General features: G+C 44.6%; 1 long non-coding RNA gene across 2 annotated transcripts; it reads left to right on the forward strand.

Moving 5' to 3' along the window:
• The first annotated feature begins 620 nt into the window (after positions 1–620).
• Positions 621–22950, forward strand: LOC130363164 (uncharacterized). 2 transcript variants are annotated; one of them, XR_008891746.1, is made up of 3 exons: positions 621–754; positions 16477–16566; positions 22684–22950. It is a non-coding gene; the product is annotated as an uncharacterized LOC130363164 (long non-coding RNA). The 2 variants fall into 2 exon arrangements; XR_008891747.1 differs by lacking the exon at positions 621–754 and adding an exon at positions 7889–8141.
• Positions 22951–23351: the final 401 nt, after the last annotated feature.

Raw genomic sequence — 23351 nt, forward strand, 5'->3', positions numbered from 1 at the left:
TTCATGATCATCTGTGTGGATCCTCTGGAGGAGGCAGACAGGTGTTTGGTTATCCAGGCATGTGGGGGGCCACATTTTACACCTTCAATAGCTTTCAGCCAAATGAATTTGTGTGTTTATGCGTTCTGTATAGACAGAGAGGGAGGGTAAGGTGCTGCCAGACAGATCTGGAGGCAGCTTATCTCTCCAAAAACAAAAGGGTTGGGCACCGGAGGTTTACAACATCTGTAATGGTAGATTCGGGAGACCACCATTAGAGGGTTGACCCCCGCCCCATGTGTATGGGGGCGTTAGGACCAACACTCCACTGGATGGGGGACCACCCTGTATGACCTGCAGCAGGTAGGTAGTATGTCAGGTCCTGGTCACCAGCTGCCTCCATTCTTGGGCCTGAACTTGTACTATTTTTGAATTTCTTTTAACTCCTTTTGGCAATGTCTTTATTAAAATGAGATAATATTGTGGAACGTATAACATCTGACTCGGGGCAGACGGAGCAGATTTGTCATTAACGCCTATTATTTCACGCACGAGCGTTCGCCGCGTTCCATCGGAGGGTGAACCGGTGCGTAGATTTAACCCTTATTACTGGAAAGTCAGATGAGAAGCCTCCTGCGGCTTCTTCTCCCCCGCAATCTCTCCATCTAAATATAGAGACACTACTTCCCTTTCTTCCTCTCCGTCTTCTGTGAAATGCTTCTGCCGAGCGCCGCGCACAGACCCGCCTGTTTTCGCCTGAAATTCGCGGTCACAGGTATTTTTAACCTTTATAAATTTGCTGTCTCAGCTCCTCGACGATTTTCCTGCCTTTGTGGATTTCACATGTATAATAATATCCGCTGACCTCATACACCACAGACATCCAGGGACAGATTGCGCCATTATTTTATTTATCGTTTTCTATGTATAATCACTTTGTATCATCATGTAGCCGCCATATACCATGGTGCTGCAGATTGCTTTTAGCTGCTATTATTTTGCATTTAACAATGGCAACTACAGCGCCCTCATAAATGGCATCCACAAGCACCCCCATAACAGTGACAACCACAAGCACCCCCATAACAGTGACGACCACAAGCACCCCCATAACAGTGACGACCACAGTGTCATTTTAAAATTGATATGCATGGTTTCCTCCATAACAGTGATATCCATGGTGTCCCCCATAACAGTGATATCCATGGTGTCCCCCATAACAGTGATATCCATGGTGTCCCCCATAACAGTGATATCCATGGTGTCCCCCATAACAGTGATATCCATGGTGTCCTCCATAACATTGATATCCATGGTGTCCCCCATAACAGTGATATCCATGGTGTCCCCCATAACAGTGATATCCGTGGTGTCCCCCATAACAGTGATATCCATGGTGTCCCCCATAACAGTGATATCCATGGTGTCCTCCATAACAGTGATATCCATGGTGTCCCCCATAACAGTGATATCTATGGTGTCCCCCATAACAGTGATATCCATGGTGTCCCCCATAACAGTGATATCCATGGTGTCCCCCATAACAGTGATATCCATGGTGTCCCCCATAACAGTGATATCCATGGTGTCCCCCATAACAGTGATATCCATGCTGTCCCCATAACAGTGATATCCATGCTGTCCCCCATAACAGTGATATCCATGGTGTCCCCCATAACAGTGATATCCATGGTGTCCTCCATAACAGTGATATCCATGGTGTCCCCCATAACTGATATCCATGGTGTCCCCCATAACAGTGATATCCATGGTGTCCCCCATAACAGTGATATCCATGGTGTCCCCATAACAGTGATATCCATGGTGTCCCCCATAACAGTGATATCCATGGTGTCCCCCATAACAGTGATATCCGTGGTGTCCCCCATAAGTGATATCCATGGTGTCCCCATAACAGTGATATCCATGGTGTCCCCCATAACAGTGATATCCATGCTGTCCCCCATAACAGTGATATCCATGGTGTCCCCCATAACAGTGATATCCATGGTGTCCCCCATAACAGTGATATCCGTGGTGTCCCCCATAACAGTGATATCCGTGGTGTCCCCATAACAGTGATATCCATGGAGTCCCCCATAACAGTGATATCCATGGTGTCCCCCATAAATGATATCTGTGGTGTCCCCCATAACAGTGATATCCATTGTGTGCCGCATAAGTGATATCCATGGTGTCCCCCATAACAGTGATATCCATGGTGTCCCCCATAACAGTGATATCCATGGTGTCCCCCATAACAGTGATATCCATGGTGTCCCCCATAACAGTGATATCCATGGTGTCCCCCATAACAGTGATATCCATGGTGTCCCCCATAACAGTGATATCCATGCTGTCCCCATAACAGTGATATCCATGCTGTCCCCCATAACAGTGATATCCATGGTGTCCCCCATAACAGTGATATCCATGGTGTCCTCCATAACAGTGATATCCATGGTGTCCCCCATAACTGATATCCATGGTGTCCCCCATAACAGTGATATCCATGGTGTCCCCCATAACAGTGATATCCATGGTGTCCCCATAACAGTGATATCCATGGTGTCCCCCATAACAGTGATATCCATGGTGTCCCCCATAACAGTGATATCCGTGGTGTCCCCCATAAGTGATATCCATGGTGTCCCCATAACAGTGATATCCATGGTGTCCCCCATAACAGTGATATCCATGCTGTCCCCCATAACAGTGATATCCATGGTGTCCCCCATAACAGTGATATCCATGGTGTCCCCCATAACAGTGATATCCGTGGTGTCCCCCATAACAGTGATATCCGTGGTGTCCCCATAACAGTGATATCCATGGAGTCCCCCATAACAGTGATATCCATGGTGTCCCCCATAAATGATATCTGTGGTGTCCCCCATAACAGTGATATCCATTGTGTGCCGCATAAGTGATATCCATGGTGTCCCCCATAACAGTGATATCCATGGTGTCCCCCATAACAGTGATATCCATGGTGTCCCCCATAACAGTGATATCCATGGTGTCCCCCATAACAGTGATATCCATGGTGTCCCCCATAAGTGATATCCATGGTGTCCCCATAACAGTGATATTCCATGGTGTCCCCATAACAGTGATATCCATGGTGTCCCCCATAACAGAGATATCCATGGTGTCCCCCATAACAGTGATATCCGTGGTGTCCCCATAACAGTGATATCCGTGGTGTCCCCATAACAGTGATATCCATGCTGTTCCCATAACAGTGATATCCATGGTGTCCCCCATAACAGTGATATCCATGGTGTCCCCCATAACAGTGATATCCATGGTGTCCCCCATAAGTGATATCCATGGTGTCCCCATAACAGTGATATCCATGGTGTCCCCCATAACAGTGATATCCATGGTGTCCCCCATAACAGTGATATCCATGGTGTTCCCCATAACAGTGATATCCATGGTGTCCCCCATAACAATGATATCCATGGTGTCCCCCATAAGTGATATCCGTGGTGTCCCCCATAAGTGATATCCATGGTGTCCCCATAACAGTGATATCCATGGTGTCCCCCATAACAGTGATATCCATGGTGTCCCCCATAACAGTGATATCCATGGTGTCCCCCACAACAGTGATATCCATGGTGTCCCCCATAACAGTGATATCCGTGGTGTCCCCCATAACAGTGATATCCATGGTGTCCCCCATAAGTGATATCCATTGTGTCCCCCATAACAGTGATATCCATGGTGTCCCCCATAACAGTGATATCCATGGTGTCCCCCATAACAGTGATATCCATGGTGTCCCCCATAACAGTGATATCCATGGTGTCCCCCATAAGTGATATCCATGGTGTCCCCATAACAGTGATATCCATGGTGTCCCCCATAACAGTGATATCCATGGTGTCCCCCATAACAGTGATATCAGTGGTGTCCCCATAACAGTGATATCCGTGGTGTCCCCCATAACAGTGATATCCATGGTGTCCCCCATAACAGTTATATCCATGGTGTCCCCCATAACAGTGATATCCATGGTGTCCCCCATAAGTGATATCCATGGTGTCCCCATAACAGTGATATCCATGGTGTCCCCCATAACAGTGATATCCATGGTGTCCCCCATAACAGTGATATCCATGGTGTTCCCCATAACAGTGATATCCATGGTGTCCCCCATAACAATGATATCCATGGTGTCCCCCATAAGTGATATCCGTGGTGTCCCCCATAAGTGATATCCATGGTGTCCCCATAACAGTGATATCCATGGTGTCCCCCATAACAGTGATATCCATGGTGTCCCCCATAACAGTGATATCCATGGTGTCCCCCACAACAGTGATATCCATGGTGTCCCCCATAACAGTGATATCCGTGGTGTCCCCCATAACAGTGATATCCATGGTGTCCCCCATAAGTGATATCCATTGTGTCCCCCATAACAGTGATATCCATGGTGTCCCCCATAACAGTGATATCCATGGTGTCCCCCATAACAGTGATATCCATGGTGTCCCCCATAACAGTGATATCCATGGTGTCCCCCATAAGTGATATCCATGGTGTCCCCATAACAGTGATATCCATGGTGTCCCCCATAACAGTGATATCCATGGTGTCCCCCATAACAGTGATATCAGTGGTGTCCCCATAACAGTGATATCCGTGGTGTCCCCCATAACAGTGATATCCATGGTGTCCCCCATAACAGTTATATCCATGGTGTCCCCCATAACAGTGATATCCATGGTGTCCCCCATAAGTGATATCCATGGTGTCCCCATAACAGTGATATCCATGGTGTCCCCCATAACAGTGATATCCATGGTGTCCCCCATAACAGTGATATCCATGGTGTCCCCCATAAGTGATATCCATGGTGTCCCCATAACAGTGATATCCATGGTGTCCCCCATAACAGTGATATCCATGGTGTCCCCCATAACAGTGATATCCATGGTGTTCCCCATAACAGTGATATCCATGGTGTCCCCCATAACAGTGATATCCATGGTGTCCCCCATAAGTGATATCCGAGGTGTCCCCCATAAGTGATATCCATGGTGTCCCCATAACAGTGATATCCATGGTGTCCCCCATAACAGTGATATCCATGGTGTCCCCCATAACAGTGATATCCATGGTGTCCCCCACAACAGTGATATCCATGGTGTCCCCCATAACAGTGATATCCGTGGTGTCCCCCATAACAGTGATATCCATGGTGTCCCCCATAAGTGATATCCATGGTGTCCCCCATAACAGTGATATCCATGGTGTCCCCCATAACAGTGATATCCATGGTGTCCCCCATAACAGTGATATCCATGGTGTCCCCCATAACAGTGATATCCATGGTGTCCCCCATAAGTGATATCCATGGTGTCCCCATAACAGTGATATCCATGGTGTCCCCCATAACAGTGATAACCATGGTGTCCCCCATAACAGTGATATCCATGGTGTCCCCCATAACAGTGATATCCATGGTGTCCCCCATAACAGTGATATCCATGCTGTCACCCATAACAGTGATATCCATGGTGTCCCCCATAACAGTGATATCCATGGTGTCCCCCATAACAGTGATATCCGTGGTGTCTCCCATAACAGTAATATCCATGGTGTCCCCATAAGTGATATCCATGGTGTCCCCCATAACAGTGATATCCATGGTGTCCCCCATAACAGTGATATCCATGGTGTCCCCCATAACAGTGATATCCATGGTGTCCCCCATAACAGTGATATCCATGGTGTCCCCCACAACAGTGATATCCATGGTGTCCCCCATAACAGTGATATCCGTGGTGTCCCCCATAACAGTGATATCCATGGTGTCCCCCATAAGTGATATCCATGGTGTCCCCCATAACAGTGATATCCATGGTGTCCCCCATAACAGTGATATCTATGGTGTCCCCCATTACAGTGATATCCGTGGTGTCCCCCATAACAGTGATATCCATGGTGTCCCCCATAACAGTGATATCCATGGTGTCCCCCATAACAGTGATATTCATGGTGTCCCCCATAACAGTGATATCCATGGTGTCCCCCATAACAGTGATATCCATGGTGTCCCCCATAACAGTGATATCCGTGGTGTCCCCATAACAGTGATATCCGTGGTGTCCCCCATAACAGTGATATCCATGCTGTTCCCATAACAGTGATATCCATGGTGTCCCCCATAACAGTGATATCCATGGTGTCCCCCATAACAGTGATATCCATGGTGTCCCCCATAAGTGATATCCATGGTGTCCCCATAACAGTGATATCCATGGTGTCCCCCATAACAGTGATATCCATGGTGTCCCCCATTACAGTGATATCCATGGTGTCCCCCATAACAGTGATATCCATGGTGTCCCCCATAACAGTGATATCCATGGTGTCCCCCATAACAGTGATATCCATGGTGTCCCCCATAACAGTGATATCCATGGTGTCCCCCATAACAGTGATATCCATGGTGTCCCCCATAACAGTGATATCCATGCTGTCCCCATAACAGTGATATCCATGCTGTCCCCCATAACAGTGATATCCATGGTGTCCCCCATAACAGTGATATCCATGGTGTCCCCCATAACAGTGATATCCGCGGTGTCCCCCATAACAGTGATATCCATGGTGTCCCCATAAGTGATATCCGTGGTGTCCCCCATAACAGTGATATCCATGGTGTCCCCCATAACAGTGATATCCATGGTGTCCCCCATAACAGTGATATCCATGGTGTCCCCCATAACAGTGATATCCATGGTGTCCCCCATAACAGTGATATCCATGGTGTCCCCCATAACAGTGATATCTATGGTGTCCCCCATTACAGTGATATCCGTGGTGTCCCCCATAACAGTGATATCCATGGTTTCCCCCATAACAGTGATATCCATGGTGTCCCCCATAACAATGATATCCATGGTGTCCCCCATAACAGTGATATCCATGGTGTCCCCCATAACAGTGATATCCGTGGTGTCCCCATAACAGTGATATCCTTGGTGTCCCCCATAACAGTGACATCCGTGGTGTCCCCATAACAGTGATATCCATGTGTCCCCCATAACAGTGATATCCATGGTGTCCCCCATAACAGTGATATCCATGGTGTCCCCCATAACAGTGATATCCATGGTGTCCCCCATAACAGTGATATCCATGGTGTCCCCCATAACAGTGATATCCATGGTGTCCCCCATAACAGTGATATCCGTGGTGTCCCCCATAACTGATATCCATGGTGTCCCCCATAACAGTGATATCTATGGTGTCCCCCATTACAGTGATATCCGTGGTGTCCCCCATAACAGTGATATCCATGGTGTCCCCCATAACAGTGATATCCATGGTGTCCCCCATAACAGTGATATCCATGGTGTCCCCCATAACAGTGATATCCATGGTGTCCCCCATAACAGTGATATCCGTGGTGTCCCCATAACAGTGATATCCTTGGTGTCCCCCATAACAGTGACATCCGTGGTGTCCCCATAACAGTGATATCCATGTGTCCCCCATAACAGTGATATCCATGGTGTCCCCCATAACAGTGATATCCATGGTGTCCCCCATAACAGTGATATCCATGGTGTCCCCCATAACAGTGATACCCATGGTGTCCCCCATAACAGTGATATCCGTGGTGTCCCCCATAACTGATATCCATGGTGTCCCCCATAACAGTGATATCCATGGTGTCCCCCAAAACAGTGATATCCATGGTGTCCCCCATAACACTTTCGCAGTGACAGCCATAATCGGGGCAGATATGGGGGAGATTTTTGTCTTATTATAAGATTCTCCTTGTTGCCCATAACAACCAATCACAGCTCAGCTTTCATGTCTCCTATTTCTGTGGTAAAGTGAAAGCAGAACTGTGATTGGTTGCTATGGGCAACAATGAGAATCTTATTATAAGACAGCGCCAAAAATCCCCCCTTAGAGTCAACAGAAAGGGGAGCTTTATCACAAAATCTTTGTTGCCCATAGCAACCAATAACAGCGTTATGAAACGAAAGCTGTAACGTGATTGGTTGCTATAGGCAACAAAGCTAGTTTCTGTTTTACACATCTCCCCCCAAATATTTCTGTATGTCTATATTTTCTAAGAGCGTTTCCCTTAAAGAAGAAAAATCCCAATAAGCCATCGTCTTCTTCAGGTACGGCTGCCATTACAGTCATGTGTGATACTCTCTAGTGTATCTAAGCCTGTCCTGTATGGCGTTATCCAGTGTATCTAAGCCTATCATGTGTGACACTATCCAGTCTAACAGAAAACTATTTAAAGGGGTACTCCGGTGGAAGAAAGTTAAACAGATTTGTAAATTACTTCTATTAAAAAATCTTAATCCTTCCAGTACTTATTAGCTGCTGAATACTACAGAGGAAATTCTTTTCTTTTTGGAACACAGAGCTCTCTGCTGACATCACAAGCACAGTGCTCTCTGCTGACATCTCTGTCCATTTTAGGAACTGTCCAGGGTAGGAGAAAATCCCCATAGCAAACATATCCTGCTCTGGACAGTTCCTAAAATGGTCAGAGATGTCAGCAGAGAGCACTGTGGTCATGATGTCAGCAGAGAGCTCTGTGTTCCAAAAAGAAAAGAATTTCCTCTGTAGTATTCAGCAGCTAATAAGTACTGGAAGGATTAAGTTTTTTAATAGAAGTAATTTACAAATCTGTGTAACTTTCTGGCACCAGTTAATTAAAAATAAAAAAAAAAGGTTTCCACTGGAGTACCCCTTTAAGGTAGTACTGTCCAGTATATCTAAGCCTATTCTGTATGAAACTGCCCACTGTATCTAAACCTATCTTGTAGGATACTGTCCAGTGTATCTAAACCTAATCCCGATAAACCATGATCCTTTTAATGGCCAATGACCAGTATGGCTGCCATTACAGTCATGTGTGATGATATTGTCCGGTGTATCTAAGCCTATCCTGTATGGTACAAGTCCATGTATCTGAACCTATTATGTGTGATACCGTCTAGTTTAGTGTTCCCCAACCAGAATGCCTCCAGCTCTTGCAAAACTACAATTCCCAGCATACCCGGACAGCCAAAGGCTGTCCGGGCATGCTGGGAATTGTAGTTTTGCAACAGCTGGAGGCATTCTGGTTGGAAAACACTGGTCCAGGTTATCAAATCCTATTATTTGTGACACTGTCCACTGTATCTAAGCCTAGATATGTTTGATGCCAATCACCCTGTCATGTAAAATACCGTAAAACCATGCAGTACTACAATCCCCATCATGTATTGATATATCATTTTGCAATAACATCCATTAAAATCTCCTGTACCGCTGAGCCATCGTATCTAAGCCTAACCTGGTTGATACTGTTTGGTGAGCTGCGACATCAGTCGATCTAATCTTATCATGTTTGATAAAGTATTCTGGGCCGCTGTATCTAAGCCTGTCATGTGTCACACTGTTTGTTCGGCTGATGTATCTAAGCCTATCATGTGTGATACTGTCACCTAAAGTAGTGCAGCAAAGCCTATTTATTGGGGTACTATGTCTTGCACCACGGTATCTAACCCTATTATGTGTGATACTATCTGCTGAACCAGTGTATCTAATCTTTTTGTGTTTGGTAAAGAATGCTAGGCTGCTGTATCTAAGCCTATCATGTGTGATACTGTCACCTAAACCAATGCAAAAAAAAAAAAGACTATTAAATGTGATACTACCTATTGCACCACAGTATCTAACCCTATTATGTGTGATACTATCTGCTGATACAGTGTATCTAATCTTGTTGTGTTAGCTAGGCTGCTGTATCTAAGCTTGTGTGATATTGTCACCTAAACTAATGCAACAAAGCCTATTAAGTGTGATACTACCTCTTGCAAAGCAGTATCTAACCCTAAAATATGTGATACTATCTGCTGGGCCAGTGTATCTAATCACATGTTTATGAAAGTATGCTGGGCTGCTGTATCTAAGCCATGCATGTGTCACATTGTCTATTCAGCTGATGTATCTAAGCCTATCATGTGCGATACTGCTGGCTAAGCTAGTGCAACTAAGCCTGTGCTATCTCTTGAACCACTGTATCTAACCCTTTAATGCTTGATACTGTCTCCTAAGCTGCTGTATCTTAGGCTTAGATACCTCAGCAGACAGTATGATAGGTAATTATGCATGATGCTGACCATCGAGCCCATGTATCTAAATCTATCATGGGTGATACTGTCTAATGAGACCATGTGTATACTGTATACCTATCTACTGAGCCTGTGTATCTAAGCCTTATCTGTGTGATACAATCTTACAGAATCACACCTCACACAAAGTTGCTGTATTTCTTTACTGTTGAGCTGCAGGGACCCTTCCCCAATCCGGTGATACACATAAGAGCGGTGTGGGCGCCATTACGTGTTTATATACATGAGGCAGCAGCTGGGTGGACAGGGTTTGGCGTGGATTAGGCGTGGACACAACGTTTATGACGATGGATCACGCCTGAACTGCTCCCTGTCCGCCCCCATCCCCGGAAACCTGGTCCTCCTTGTATTGTCAGGCACCTCGTACGCTCACGCTCCCTGAGTGGGCAGCACAATTTACAGAGACCATTATGATTGTGTTCGCCATTACTTACGCCTGCGACAATTAAACCTTTCTGAGTCAAGGTGTTGTATTCTTCCGGATGTTCACACTACGGAATGTCCGCACAGAGAATGTTCATGCGGAATTTCAGTAAGAAATTCAGCACGGAAATTCCGACATGTGAACATGGCCTTAGGGTCTATTCACATGGCAGAATTTCCGCTTGCGGAATTCCGCCTCAAATTAAAGCCCATAGACTTCTATGGGATTCCCCACTCCCATTCACACTTCTGAATTTCCACTTCCGAAATTCTGCCTTAAATTAAAGCCCATAGACTTCTATGGAATTCCGCACTACCATTCACACTTCTGAATTTCCGCTTGCGGAATTCCGCCTTAAATTAAAGCCCATAGACTTCTATGGGATTCCACACTCCCATTCACATCTCTGAATTAACGCTTGCGGATTTCCACCTTAAATTAAAGCTCGTAGACTTCTATGGGATTCCGCACTCCCATTCACACTTCTGAATTTCCGCTTGCGGAATTCCGCCTTAAATTAAAATCCAAAGACTTCTATGGAAATCTGCACTCCCATTCACACTTCTGAATTTCCGACTTAAATTAAAGCTCATTGACTTCTATGGGATTTCGCACTCCCATTCACACTTCTGAATTTCCGCTTGCGGAATTCCGCCTTAAATTAAAGCCTATAGACTTCTATGGAATTCCGCACACCCATTCACACTTTAGAATTTCCGCTTGCGGAATTCCGCCTTAAATTAAAGCCCATAGACTTCTATGGGATTCTGCACTCCCATTCACACTTCTGAATTTCCACTTGCAGAATTCCACATTAAATTAAAGCCCATAGACTTCTATGGGATTCCGCACTCCCATTCACACTTCTGAATTTCCACTTGCGGAATTCCGCCTTAAAATAAAGCCCATAGACTTCTATGGGAAATCCGCACTCCCATTCACACTTCTAAATTTCTGCTTGCGGAATTGCACCTTAAATTAAAGCCCATAGACTTCTATGGAATTCCGCACTACCATTCACACTTCTGAATTTCCGCTTGCGGAATTCTGCCTTAAATTAAAGCCCATAGACTTCTATGGAATTCCGCACTCCCATTCACACTTCTGAATTTCTGCTTGCGGAATTACACCTTAAATTAAAGCCCATAGACTTCTATGGAATTCCACACAACCCATTCACACTTCAGGATTTCTGCTTGCGGAATTCCGCCTTATATTAAAGCTCATAGACTTCTATGGAATTCCGCACTCCCATTCACACTTCTGAATTTCCGCTTGCGGAATTCCGCCTTAAATTAAAGCCCATAGACTTCTATGGAATTCTGCACTCCCATTCACACTTCTGAATTTCTGCTTGCGGAATTACACCTTAAATTAAAGCCCATAGACTTCTATGGAATTCTGCACTCCCATTCACACTTCTGAATTTCCGCTTGCGGAATTCCGCCTTATATTAAAGCCCATAGACTTCTATGGAATTCCGCACTCCCATTCACACTTCTGAATTTCCGCTTGCGGAATTCCGCCTTATATTAAAGCCCATAGACTTCTATGGAATTCCGCACTCCCATTCACACTTCTGAATTTCTGCTTGCGCAAGCAGAAATTCAGAAGTGTGAATGGGAGTGCGGAATTCCATAGAAGTTTATGGGCTTTAATTTGAGGCGGAGATTCTTCCATGTGAAATGCTGTGCTTAGCAGAAATACAGAAGGATTCGCACGCTGCGCAAATCAAAGGCACGGATATTGATCTGTGGTGTGGCTACTGCGGCTATGTCCACACGGAAACTGCGATGAAATTTACCGCACATTATGTGCAATGGGGTTTCCGCATTCCGCAATATAAGTTCTGTCTTTAATTTTGCGGAATTCCGCGTCAGAATGCCATTGAGATTCTGTGCGCTTAAATACAGAATTCTGCCGAAATTCAAAGCCCCATTGAGTTCAACTGAATTCAGCAAAAATTTTTGCAGAATCGGGAAAGCCGAATTTTCGCAGAGGAAATTCTGCTGTGTGAATGGGGCGGCGGACTCCCCATTCAATTTAAAGGGGTACTCCGGTGAAAACCTTTTTTCTTTTAAATCAACTGGTGGCAGAAAGTTAAACATATTTGTAAATTACTTCTATTAAAAAATCTTAATCCTTCCAGTACTTATTAGCTGCTGAATGCTACAGAGGAAATTCCTTTCTTTTTGGCACACTGATGACATCACGAGCACAGTGCTCTCTGCTGACATCTCTGTCCATTTTAGCAACCGTGCATAGCAGACATATGCTAAGGGCAGCATGGTGGCTCAGTGGTTAGCACTGCTGACTTGCAGTGCTGGGGACTTGGGTTCAAATCCCACTAAGGACAACAATAAATAAAGTGTTATAATTATTATAATAACGTCAGCAGAGAGCACTGTGCTCATGATGTCATCAGAGAGCATTCCAAAAAGAAAAGAATTTCCTCTGTAGTATTCAGCAGCTAATAAGTACAGGAAGGATTAAGATTTTTTAATAGAAGTAATTTACAAATATGTTTAACTTTCTGCCACCAGTTGATTTAAAAGAAAAAAGGTTGTCACCGGAGTACCCCTTTAATGTGCAGTAAATTTTACAGAATTTCTGACCAGAATTTTTCTGGCAGAATTCTGCAAGAAAATTCCGCCATGGAAGGCTATTCCAGTGGAATCCACAAGTAAAATCCCAGGAAGTCATTGGCACCAAATTCCGCTTTAAATTCTGCACCAAAATAACGCCAATTCTGCTTCATGTTAGCGTGGAGCAGAAAGAGGATTTCTGCAGGAAATTTTTCCCAGACATTTCCTCAGTGTGGACATTTCCTGAGGGGCCTTTCACACGGCGGAAGTAGTTGAATCCGGCTTAAAAATTCAGCTAGGAAATTCTATATGCAGCAGCGGCCGCTTATATCAGTCGGCACTAGGACCGCTCGGACATGCGCTGTCTCCATTGACGGCTATGCATTTTTCTGAGCAGATTTTGCCAAAAGAATTGACATGTTCATTCTTTTCGTGGAATCCGGATTGTGAAATTTCCACAGTGGAAAATTTGCAGTGTGAATGGGACAGCAAAAATCTCATTGACCAGAATAATAACTGAATATTTAGGCCATTTTCACACGGCAGAATTTCCAAGCAGAAATTTGCAACAATCTAAATCAATGGGGAAAATCTGCAGCAATTTATATCAATGGGGAAAATCTGCAGCAATTTATATCAATGGGGAAAATCTGCAACAATCTAAATCAATGGGGGAAATCTGCAACAATCTAAATCAATGGGGGAAATCTGCAACAATCTAAATCAATGGGGAAAATCTGCAACAATCTAAATCAATGGGGGAAATCTGCAACAATCTAAATCAATGGGGGAAATCTGCAACAATCTAAATCAATGGGGAAAATCTGCAACAATCTAAATCAATGGGGGAAATCTGCAACAATCTAATTCAATTGGGAAAATCTATAATAATGTAAATCAATGGGGAAAGTCTGCAACAATCTAAATCAATGGGGAAAATCTGCAACAATCTAAATAAGTGGGGAAAATCTGCAACAATCTAAATTAATGGGGAAAATCTGCAACAATCTAAATCAATGGGGAAAATCTGCAACGATCTAAATCAATGGGGAAATCTGCAACAATCTAAATCAAGGGGGAAATCTGCAACAATCTAAATCAATGGTGAAAATCTGCAACAATCTAAATCAATGGGGAAAATCTTCAACAATCTAAATCAATGGGGGAAATCTGCAACAATCTAAATCAATGGGGGAAATCTGCAACAATCTAAATCAATGGGGAAAATCTGCAACAATCTAAATCAATGGGGAAAATCTGCAACAATCTAAATCAATGTGGGAAATCTGCAACAATCTAAATCAAAGGGGAAAATCTTCAACAATCTAAATCAAAGGGGAAAATCTGCAACAATCTAAATCAATGGGGGAAATCTGCAACAATCTAATTCAATTGGGAAAATCTATAATAATGTAAATCAATGGGGAAAATCTGCAACAATCTAAATCAATGGGGAAAATCTGCAACAATCTAAATCAATGGGGAAAATCTGCAACAATCTAAATCAATGTGGGAAATCTGCAACAATCTAAATCAAAGGGAAAAATCTTCAACAATCTAAATCAAAGGGGAAAATCTGCAACAATCTAAATCAATGGGGGAAATCTGCAACAATCTAATTCAATTGGGAAAATCTATAATAATGTAAATCAATGGGGAAAATCTGCAACAATCTAAATCAATGGGGAAAATCTGCAACAATCTAAATCAATGGGGAAAATCTGCAACAATCTAAATCAATGGGGAAAATCTGCAACGATCTAAATCAATGGGGGAAATCTGCAACAATCTAAATCAAGGGGGGAAATCTTCAACAATCTAAATCAATGGGGAAAATCTGCAACAATCTAAATCAATGGTGGAAATCTGCAACAATCTAAATCAATGGGGAAAATCTGCAACACTCTAAATCAATGGGGGAAATCTATGATAATGTAAATCAATGGGGAAAATCTGCAACAATCTAATTCAATTGGGAAAATCTATGAGAATGTAAATCAATGGGGAAAATCTGCAACAATCTAAATCAATGGGGGAAATCTATGATAATGTAAATCAATGGGGAAAATCTGCAACAATCTAATTCAATTGGGAAAATCTAGAATAATGTAAATCAATGGGGAAAATCTGCAACAATCTAAATCAATTGGGAAAATGTATAATAATGTAAATCAATGGAGAAAATATGCGACAATTTATATCAATGGGGAAAATGTGCAACAATCTAAATCAAAGGGGGAAATCTGCAACAATCTAAATCAATGGGGGAAATCTGCAACAATCTCAATCAATGGGGGATTCTGCAACAATCTAAATCAATGGGGGAAATCTAAATCACAACAACATAACAATCGTAACAATCTAAATCAGAGGTCTCCAAATTGTGGACCTCCAGATGTTGCAAAACTACAACTCCCAGAATGCCCGGACATATCTGCACCAATCTAAATGAGGAAAATCTGCAACGATTTAAATTCTAAATCAATGGGGAAAACCTGCAACAATCCAAGTCAATGGTCTGCAAACTGTAGACCTCCAGATGTTACAGCACTACAACTCCCAGCATGTGGTCTCTAAACTGTGGCCCTCCAGATGTAACAAAACTACAACTCCCAGCATGCAGTTTCCAAACTGTGGCCCTCCTGACGTTACAAAATTAGAACTCCCTGCTATCGGCTGTCCGGGCATGCTGGGAGTGTATTAGTTTGGCAACATCTGGAGGGCCACAGTTTGGAGACCACTGATCTAAAGCAATGGGGAAAAAAACTGTAATAATCTGAATCAGTGGTCTCCAAATTGTGGCCCTCCAGATGTTACAAAACTACAACTCCCAGCATGCCCGGACAGCCAGCGGCTGTCCGGGCACGCTGGGAGTTGTAGTTTTGCAACACCTGGAGGGCCATAGAATGGAGACCACTGATCAAATTGTAATTGATCTTTGGATTGCGTGCGATGACAACCACTGACGCCAAGTATCACCCATGGTGGGCTTAGATACACGGCTCAGGCTGTTCTGATCCGGCACCAGAGATCATCTTGGGATACAGGCCGCCGCCGCCGTGTGTAGCGTTGACAGACGGAGTTCTCAGCGTTTCCTCACAATGTCTACGAGATTCCATCTGAGGACAAGAAATGCGATTATGTCTGGAGATGGGGGGCGCTGAATGCGGCGCAGCGCGGAGGGGATGGCGGTCTGCCAGGGGGATCTGCAGCCAGTACATCGCGTCCTTTACATTCATGTGAAGAACAGATTATTTCATACAGTTTATTTTCATAGTGGGATTTGTTTTTACTCTTTTTCTCTTTTTCGAAGGGTCTCAGAAGAAAAATCCTCACGAGAGCCCTGGTGTCCCGGTGACCTCGGCTGCTCCTTGAGAACAGACGCTCAGCATTGAGTCTTAAGGTATGAATGTAATTCCAGACAAATAGGGTGTTCGGTAATCCCACCTTAACCCCTCATCCAATGGGGGGCTGCTGGAGGGGGTCACACGTCGTGACAATCCTGCACTGATCATAGGGATCGCAGAGGACTGTGCAGCACCTCACCCAATCAGTAAGGAGTAACGAGTCACTGGCAGTGGCACCGCTTATCTCTGATGTGTACATCCCTTTTTTTTTTTACCTCTGGCCCAGTAGTAGTCATATCACAATGTCATGTTCCACCCTACACCACCAGGATTATTCCCATTCACTCCTCATTTACAACCCTAAACCACCAAGGATGGTACCAGTAACTCAACCACTGCCCTAAACCACCGGGACTAGAACCACTAGACCCTTTAGTACCCTAGACTACCAGGATTATTAATACCAATTAACCTCTGCAAACTTAGATCACAAACATTTTTTTCTACCAACCAGACCACCAGGACTAATACAATTTTTAGCCTTTTTTCCCCTAACCTAGAACGGCAGGGAAGATTCCATTATGCCTTTACACACTAGACCAGTGGTCTCCAACCTGCGGACCTCCAGATGTTGGAAAACTACAACTCCCAGCATGCCCGGACAGCCAAAGGCTGTCCGGGCATGCTGGGAGTTGTAGTTTTGCAACATCTGGAGGTCCACAGGTTGGAGACCACTGCACTAGACCCTGAATCCTTTACTTTTCCTAGGTCACAAGGAATCATGTTACCACTCAATCCTACACTGCCCTAGACTACCAGGGATTTTATTACTAACCCTTCTCTTCCCTAGACTACCAGGGATGTTATTACTAACCCTTCTCTTCCCTAGACTACCAGGGATGTTATTACTAACCCTTCTCTTCCCTAGACTACCAGGGATGTTATTACTAACCCTTCTCTTCCCTAGACTAACAGGGATGTTACCAGTAACTTAATCGTTGCTCTAAACCAGTGGTACCAAAACTGTGGCCCTCCAGATGTTGCAAAACTACAACTCCCAGCATGTCTGGTCAGCCAATGGCTGTCCAGGCATGCTGGGAATTGTAGTTTTGCAACATCTGGAGGGCCACAGTTTGGGGACCACTGCTCTAAACACTGGATTGTAACCACTAGCTCTTTTAGTACCATAGAGTACAAGGATTATAAATAACAATAATTAGCCCCTACAAAACATTAGATCTCCAAAATTATTACCACCAACCCTTACACCCACCCAAGCCTACAGGACTAATACCATGTAGCCCTTTTTCTTAGCTAGAACATTAGGAAAGATTCTATAAATACTTTTGAACACAAGACCATCAGGGATGTTACCACTCAAGCCATCATTGCCCTAGAGTACCAGAATGTTTCAACTCAATTCTTCACTGCTCTAGACTACCAGGGATGTTACCACTCAATCCTTTACTTATCCTAGGTTACAAGGGATGTTACCATTTACTGCTCTAGACTACCAGGGATGTTACCACTCAATCCTTTACTTATCCTAGGTTACAAGGGATGTTACCATTTACTGCTCTAGACTACCAGGGATGTTACCACTCAACCCTTTACTTATCCTAGGTTACAAGGGATGTTACCACTTAAACATTTACTGTTCTAGGCTGCCAGGGATGTTACAACTGAACCTCTTCCTTCCCTAGACCACCAGGGATGTAACTACTCAACCCTTCACTGCCCTAGACCATCAGGGATGTAACTACTCAACCCTTCACTGCCCTAGACCACCAGGGATGTAACTACTCAACCCTTCACTGCTCTAGACCACCAGGGATGTAACTACTCAACCCTTCACTGCCCTAGATCACCAGGGATGTCACTACTCAACCCTTCACTGCCCTAGACCACCAGGGATGTCACTACTCAACCCTTCACTGCCCTAGACCACCAGGGATGTCACTACTCAACCCTTCACTGCCCTAGACCACCAGGGATGTAACTACTCAACCCTTCACTGCCCTAGACCACCAGGGATGTCACTATTCAACCCTTCACTGCCCTAGACCACCAGGGATGTAACTACTCAACCCTTCACTGCCCTAGACCACCAGGGATGTCACTACTCAACCCTTCACTGCCCTAGACTAGCAGGGATATTACCAGTAGTTTATTTACTGATTAAAACCATCATAAATATTACCACTAACCCTCTTACTACCCAGGATTATTAATAACAATTAACACCTTCAACATCTTAGACCACTTGGATTATTACCATTAACCCTTTTTACCCAACCAACCACCAAGGATATAAGCATTTAACCTTTTTCTATCCCAAACCACCAGAGTAAACTTCACAATAACACATTCACCACACTAGACCACCAGGGATGGTACCATTCATTCTTTACCAAACCTAGACCACCAGGGAAGATTCCATTATCACTTCACCACACTAGACCACCAGGGAAGATTCCATTATCACTTCACCACACTAGACCACAAGGGAAGATTCCATTATCACTTCACCACACTAGACCACAAGGGAAGATTCCATTATCACTTCACCACACTAGACCACCAGGGATTTTACCATTAACCCTTTCCTAACCCACACCACTAGGGACTGACTTTTCCACTAGCACCTTCATCGCACTAGACCACAAGGGGTTTTATCACTCAGGCCTTTACTACCCAGACTATCAGACATTTCTCTAATAAATCTTACTATTAACCCTGTAATCACCATAGATCACAAAAATACGTTACCACTCACTTCAACATTTAGAACAACAGTAGTAAAACATATAATCAAAATTATTTACAAATTTATTTATATTATATAAAAAATTAATTAATAAAAAAAAAAGTAAAATTCCGAAAGATTCTCCCCCATGGAGGAATAATACTCTTTGTAATGTAGTGACTATGGGGACAGTGGTCACATGTATTGATATTATTATGGACAAAACATCCTGCGGAGGACTCACCGAAACTGAGGGATCCATGGACTGAAGGAGCAAAGTGACTATGTTATAAAATCTCTTATGGGGGCATCTGTGACATCTGAGGTTGTGGGGTCCTTATGGGGACATGGCAGAGTCACATGCTTATGTGAGTAATGGGGAGATTGGAGGCTGAGGCACCTATAGGGACATTAGAGGCTGAGGCAATTATAGGGACATTAGAGGCTGAGGCAATTATAGGGACATCGGAGGCTGAGGCAATTATAGGGACATTGGAGGCTGAGGCAATTATAGGGACATCGGAGGCTGAGGCAATTATAGGGACATTGGAGGCTGAGGCACTTATAGGGACATTAGAGGCTGAGGCACTTATAGGGACATTAGAGGCTGAGGCAATTATAGGGACATTGGAGGCTGAGGCAATTATAGGGACATTAGAGGCTGAGGCAATTATAGGGACATTAGAGGCTGAGGCAATTATAGGGACATCGGAGGCTGAGGCAATTATAGGGACATTGGAGGCTGAGGCAATTATAGGGACATCGGAGGCTGAGGCAATTATAGGGACATTGGAGGCTGAGGCACTTATAGGGACATTAGAGGCTGAGGCAATTATAGGGACATTGGAGGCTGAGACACTTATAGGGACATTGGAGGCTGAGGCAATTATAGGGACATTGGAGGCTGAGGCACTTATAGGGACATTAGAGGCTGAGGCACTTATAGGGACATCGGAGGCTGAGGCAATTATAGGGACATCGGAGGCTGAGGCAATTATAGGGACATCGGAGGCTGAGGCAATTATAGGGACATCGGAGGCTGAGGCAATTATAGGGACATTGGAGGCTGAGACAGTTATAGGGACATTGGAGGCTGAGGCAATTATAGGGACATTGGAGGCTGAGGCAATTATATGGACATTAGAGGCTGAGGCAATTATAGGGACATTATAGGCTGAGGCAATTATAGGGACATTGGAGGCTGAGGCACTTATAGGAACATTGGAGGCTGAGGCAATTATAGGGACATTGGAGGCTGAGGCAATTATAGGGACATTGGAGGCTGAGGCAATTATAGGGACATTGGAGGCTGAGGCAATTATAGGGACATTGGAGGCTGAGGCAATTATAGGGACATTGGAGGCTGAGGCAATTATAGGGACATTGGAGGCTGAGGCAATTATAGGGACATCGGAGGCTGAGGCAATTATAGGGACATTGGAGGCTGAGGCAATTATAGGGACATCGGAGGCTGAGGCAATTATAGGGACATTGGAGGCTGAGGCAATTATAGGGACATTGGAGGCTGAGGAAATTATAGGGACATTGGAGGCTAAGGCAATTATAGGGACATCGGAGGCTGAGGCAATTATAGGGACATTGGAGGCTGAGGCAATTATAGGGACATTAGAGGCTGAGGCAATTATAGGGACATTAGTGGCTGAGGCAATTATAGGGACATTAGAGGCTGAGGCAATTATAGGGACATTGGAGGCTGAGGCAATTATAGGGACATTGGAGGCTGAGACAATTATAGGGACATTAGAGGCTGAGGCAATTATAGGGACATTGGAGGCTGAGACAATTATAGGGACATTAGAGGCTGAGGCAATTATAGGGACATCGGAGGCTGAGGCAATTATAGGGACATTGGAGGCTGAGGCACTTATAGGGACATTAGAGGCTGAGGCAATTATAGGGACATTGGAGGCTGAGACACTTATAGGGACATTGGAGGCTGAGGCAATTATAGGGACATTGGAGGCTGAGGCAATTATAGGGACATTGGAGGCTGAGGCAATTATAGGGACATTGGAAGCTGAGGCAATTATAGGGACATTGGAGGCTGAGGCAATTATAGGGACATTGGAAGCTGAGGCAATTATAGGGACATCGGAGGCTGAGGCAATTATAGGGACATTGGAGGCTGAGGCAATTATAGGCACATTAGAGGCTGAGGCAATTATAGGGACATTGGAGGCTGAGGCAATTATAGGGACATCGGAGGCTGAGGCAATTATAGGGACATTGGAGGCTGAGGCAATTATAGGGACATTGGAGGCTGAGGCAATTATAGGGACATTGGAGGCTGAGGCACTTATGGAGACTTTAGAGGCTGAGGCAATTATAGGGACATTGGAGGCTGAGGCAATTATAGGGACATTGGAGGCTGAGGCAATTATAGGGACATTGGAGGCTGAGGCAATTATAGGGACATTGGAGGCTGAGGCAATTATAGGGACATTGGAGGCTGAGGCACTTATGGAGACTTTAGAGGCTGAGGCAATTATAGGGACATTGGAGGCTGAGGCACTTATGGAGACTTTAGAGGCTGAGGCAATTATAGGGACATTGGAGGCTGAGGCAATTATAGGGACATTGGAGGCTGAGGCACTTATGGAGACTTTAGAGGCTGAGGCAATTATAGGGACATTGGAGGCTGAGGCACTTATGGAGACTTTAGAGGCTGAGGCAATTATAGGGACATTGGAGGCTGAGGCACTTATGGAGACTTTAGAGGCTGAGGCACCTTTAAGGACAATGAAGGCTGAGCCACCTAAAGGAAAATTACAGGCTGAGGCAACTATAGGGACATTAGAAGCTGAGGCACCTATTGGAAAACTGAAGGTGGAGGCGTTCATGGAAACATTGGAGGCTAAGACAGTTATGGGAACATTGGAGGCTGAGGCACCTATAGGGACATTAAAGGCTAAAGCACCTATAGGGACATTAAAGGCTGAGGCGTCTATAAGGACATTGAAGGTTGAGGCGCCTATAGGAACATTAGAAGCTGAGGCACCTATTGGAAAACTAAAGATGGAGGCGTTCATGGAAACATTGGAGGCTAAGACAGTTATGGGAACATTAGAGGCTGAAACACTTTTGGGGACATTGGAGGCTGAGCCACCTATAGGGACATTAAATGCTGAGGCACCTATAGGGACATTAAATGCTGAGGCACCTATAGGGACATTAGAGACTGTAGGTACAGGTATCCATGGAAACATTGGAGTCTGAGGTACATATGGGGACATTGGAGGCTGTGACATTTATGGGGTTATCTGGGACACCTTCATGTGCTGATGGAGGCATCACCCATCATGCCCTGTTAAGACACTTGTGTAGGTGTATGTGGGGGAGGTGGGTTTGTACCTATTTCCCATCCTCATACACTGATACATTTTCCCCACATCTGCTTTCGTTATAGGAGATAAACGTGTAGAAACGTGAGGAGGAGAGCGCTATTACGGCTATTACATACCTGCCGCATAGCTCGTATACCAGAGCGGTGACTGACGGGGCTCCCCACCCACAACACATACCTGAGCCCTACACACCGGATACATTTCCTCTGAATACCTTCATTAAAATTCTGCCTGATGGTCGGATGAACAGGACAGACCGGATCCTGACACCGCGCGAGATGTACAGAGGAAAGAGGTCTTCAACCTGCGGACCTCCAGATGTTGCAAAACTACAACTACCAGCATGCCCGGACAGCCAACGGCTGTCCGGGCATGCTGGGAGTTGTAGTTTTGCAACATCTGGAGGTCCGCAGGTTGAAGACCACTGGTCTAGGATCATCAGACATCACGGAATAGACTCTTATTGTATCTGGGTGACAACAATGTATCCGCCATTACAGAACCCCCCCCCCCCCCCCTTGCATCAGGTATGACCGTTTTTACTAATGTCAGTTATTTTTGCCGGCACAAAAGACGGTGCATGCACTAATTTTTGGTCCGGCGAGAAAAAATGGTGAAAAACCGTACGTTAAAATTTAACATTGAAGCCTATGGGAACCGGATGTTCAAAAAAAACATCCGTTCTCATCAGTTATTGTCAGGTTTTTTATCATCCTTTTTTTGTACTGAG

This window comes from Hyla sarda, chromosome 3 (genome assembly GCF_029499605.1).
Source record: "Hyla sarda isolate aHylSar1 chromosome 3, aHylSar1.hap1, whole genome shotgun sequence".
Taxonomy (NCBI): Eukaryota; Metazoa; Chordata; class Amphibia; order Anura; family Hylidae; genus Hyla; species Hyla sarda.